Source organism: Schistocerca gregaria, chromosome 1 (assembly GCF_023897955.1).
Source record: "Schistocerca gregaria isolate iqSchGreg1 chromosome 1, iqSchGreg1.2, whole genome shotgun sequence".
NCBI classification, from domain to species: Eukaryota; Metazoa; Arthropoda; class Insecta; order Orthoptera; family Acrididae; genus Schistocerca; species Schistocerca gregaria.
In genome coordinates, this window is record NC_064920.1 from 50,903,482 (window position 1) to 50,908,044 (window position 4,563).

Consider the following 4,563-nt stretch of genomic DNA (forward strand, 5'->3'; position numbering starts at 1 on the left):
AGACACCATGCGCACTTTCCTCCATGGGAGTAATGTCTCAAGCAGTCTACGCTTTGATCTTTCCCTGCAAGACCAGTAGTAGTTTCTGATGCACATCTGGAGGCATTCTGTAAACTGTGGACCTTCAAAGTGATGATGAAACACAGAAATTGCATCGGGACTGAATGCAACAGTCACCATGCGCACTTTCCTCCATGGGAGTAATGTCTCAAACAGTCTACGCTTTGATCGTTCCCTGCAAAACCACTAGTAGTTTCCGATGCGCATCTGGAGGCAATCTGTAATCTGTGGACCTTGAAAGTGTTGATGAAACAAAAAAATTGCTTCGGGATTGAATACAACAGTCATCATGCGCATTTTCCTCCATGGGAGTAATGTCTCAAACAGTCTACGCTTTGATCGTTCCCTGGAAGACCAGTAGTAGTTTCCGATGCACATATGGAGGCATTCTGTAATCTGTAAACTATCAGAGTGATGTTCAAACACAGAAATTGCATCGGGATTGAATACAACAGTTTCGATGCGCACTTTCTTCAATGGGAGTAATGTGTCAAACAGTTTACGCTTTGATCGTTCCCTGGAAGACCAGTAGTAGTTTCCGATGCACATCTGGGTGCATTCTGTAGTGTGTGGACTTTCAGAGTGTTGATGAAACACAGTGATTGCATCGGGATTGACTACAACAGTCACCATGCGCAATTTTCTCCATGGGACTAATGTCTCAAACAGACTACGCTTTGATCTTTCCCAGGAAGACCAGTAGTAGTTCCCGATGCACATCTGGATGCATTCTGTAATCTGTGGACTATAAGGGTTTTGTTGGAACACAGAAATTGCATCGGGATTGAATACAACATTCACCATGCCCACTTTCACCCATGGGAATAATGTCTCAACCTGTCTACTATTTGATCGCTTCCTGGAAGACCAGTAGTAGTTTCCGATGCACATATGGAAGAATTCCGTATTCTGTGGACCTTCAAAGTGTTGATGAAACACAGAAATTGCATCGGGATTGAATACAAAATTCACCATGCGCACTTTCCTCGATAGGAGTAATGACTCAAACAGTCCACGCTTTGTTCGTTCCTGGAAGACCAGTAGTAGTTTTCGATGCACTTGTGGGTGCATTCTCTATTGTGTGGACTATCAGAGTGTTGATGAAACACAGAAATTGCATCTGGATTGAATACATCAGTCACCATGCGCACTTTCCTCCATGGGAGTAATGTCTAAAACAGTCTACGCTTTGATCGTTCCCTAGAAGACCAGTAGTAGTTTCCGATGCACATCTGGAGGCATTCTGTAATGTGTGGTCTATCAGAGTGTTGATGAAACACAGAAATTGCCTCGGGATTGAATACAAGAGTCACCATGCGCACTTTCCTAGATGGGAGTAATGTCTCAAACAGTCTACGGTTTGATCGTTTCCTGGAAGACCAGCAGTAGTTTCCGACGCACATCTGGTGGCATTCTGTAATGTGTGGACTATCAGAGTGTTGATGAAACACAGAAATTGCATCGGGATTGAATACAACAGTCACCATGCGCACTTTCCTCCATGGGAGTAATGTCTCAAACAGTTTACGTTTTGGTCGTACCCTGGAAGACCAGTAGTAGTCTCCGATGCAATCTGGGGGCATTGTGTAATGTGTGGACTATCAGAGTGTTGATGAAACACAGAAATTGCATCTGGATTGAATACAACAGTCACCATGCGCACTCTCCTCCATGGGAGTAATGTCTCAAACAGTTTACGCTTTCATCGTTCCCCGGAAGACCAGAAGTAGTTTCTGATGCACATCTGGAGGCATTATGTAATCTGGGGACTATCAGAGTGTATATGAAACACAGAAATTGCATAGGTATTGAATACAACTATCACCATGCGCACTTTCCTCCATGGGAGTAATGTCTCAAACAGTCTAAGCTTTGATCGGTTCCTGGAGGACCAGTAGTAGTTTCCGATGCGCATTTGGAAGCATTCTGTAATCTGTGGACCTTCAAATTGTAGATGAAACACAGAAATTGCCGAGGGATTGAATACAACAGTCACCATGCGTACTTTCCTCCATGGGAGTAATGTCTCAAACAGTCTAAGCTTTGACCGTTTCCTGGAGGACCAGTAGTAGTTTCCGATGCACATCTGGAAGCATTCTGTAATCTGTGGACCTTCAAAGTGTTGATGAAACACAGAAATTGCATCGGGAGTGAATAGAGCAGTCACCATGCGGACTTTCCTCCGTGGGAGTAATGTCTCAAACAGTTTAAGCTTTTATCGTTCCCTGGAAGACCAGTAAGGTTCCGATGCACATCTGGGAGCAGTCTGTAATCTGTGGACCTTCAACGTGTTGATGAAACACAGAAATTGCATCGGGAGTGAATACAACAGTCAGCATGCGCACTTTCCTCCATGGGAGTAATGTCTCAAACAGTCTACGCTTTGATCTTTGGCTGGAAGACCAGTAGTAGTTTCCGATGCACATCTGGTGTCATTCTGTAATCTGTGGACTATCAGAGTGTTGATGAAACACAGAAATTGCATCCGGATTGAATACAACAGTCACCATGCGCCCTCTCCTAAATGGGAGTAATGTCTCAAACAGTTTACGCTTTCATCGTTCCCTGGAAGACCAGTAGTAGTTTCCGATGCACATCTGGGGGGTATTGTGTAATGTGTGGTCTATCAGAGTGTTGATGAAACACAGAAATTGCATCGGGATTGAATACAACAGTCACTATGCGCACTTTCCTCCATGGGAGAAATGTCTCAAACAGTTTACGCTTTGATCGTTCCCTGGAAGACCAGTAGTAGTTTCCGATGCACATGTGGGTGCATTCTCTAATGTGTGGACTATCAGAGTGTTGATGAAACACAGAAATTGCATCTGGATTGAATACAACAGTCACCATGCGCACTTTCCTCCATGGGAGTAATGTATCAAACAGTTTACGCTTTCATCTTTCCCTGGAAGACCAGTAGTAGCTTCCGATGTACATCTGGGGGCATTCTGTAATGTGTGGACTATCAGAGTGTTGATGAAACACAGAAATCGCCTCGGGATTGAATACAACAGTCACCATGCGCACTTTCCTCCATGGGAGTAATGTCTCAAACAGTTTACGCTTTTATAGTTCCCTGGAATACCAGTATAGTTTCCGATGCACATCTGGGAGCACTCTGTAATCTGTGGAACTTCAAAGTGTTGATGAAACACAGAAATTGCATCGGGATTCAATACAACAGTCACCATGCGCAGATTCCTCCATGGGAGTAATGTCTCAAACAGTCTACGCTTTGATCGAACCCTGGAAGACAAGTAGTCGTTTCCGATGCACATCTGGTGTCATTCTGTAATCTGTGGACTATCAGAGTGTTGATGAAACACAGAAATTGCATCGGGATTGAATACAACAGGGAGTAATGTCTCAAGCAGTCTACGATTTGATCGTTCCCTGCAAGACCAGTAGTAGTTTCTGATGCACATCTGGAGGAATTCTGTAATCTGTGGACCTTCAAAGTGTTGATGAAACACAGAAATTGCTTCGGGATTGAATTCAACTGTCATCATGCGCATTTTCCTCCATGGGAGCAATGTCTCAAACAGTCTACGCTTTGATCGTTCCCTGGAAGAACAGTAGTACTTTCCCATGCACATCTGGAGGCATTCTGTAATCTGCGGACCTTCAAAGTGTTGATGAGACACAGAAATGGCATCGGGCTTGAATGCAACAGTCACCATGCGCACTTTCCTCCATGGGAGTAATGTCTCAAACAGTCTACGTTTTTATCGTTCCCTGCAAGACCACTAGTAGTTTGCCATGCGCATCTGGAGGCATTCTGTAATCTGTGGACCTTCAAAGTGTTGATGAAACACAGAAATTGCTTCGGGATTGAATACAACAGTCATCATGCGCATTTTCCTCCATGGGAGTAATGTCTCAAACAGTCTACGCTTTGATCGTTCCCTGGAAGACCAGTAGTAGTTTCCGATGCACATCTGGAGGCATTCTGTAATCTGTAAACTATCAGAGTGAAGTGATGTTCAAACACAGAAATTGCACCGGGACTGAATACAACAGTCACCATGAGCACTTTCCTCCATGGGAGTATTGTCTCAAACAGTTTACGCTTTGATCGTTCCCTGGAAGACCAGTAGTAGTTTCCGATGCACATCTGGGGGCATTATGTAATCTGTGGACTATCAGAGTGTTGATGAAACACAGAAATCGCCTCGGGATATAATACAACAGTCACCATGCGCACTTTCCTCCATGGGAGTAATGTCTCAAACAGATTACGCTTTTATAGTTCCCTGGAAGACCAGTATAGTTTCCGATGCACATGTGGGAGCATCCTGTAATCTGTGGACCTTCAAAGTGTTGATGGAACACAGAAATTGCATCGGGAGTGAATACAACAGTCATCATGCGCATTTTCCTCCATGGGATTAATGTCTCAAACAGTTTACGCTTTGATCGTTCCCTGGAAGACCAGTAGTAGTTTCCGATGCACATCTGGGGGCATTCTGTAATCTGTGGACTATCAGAGTGTTGATGAAA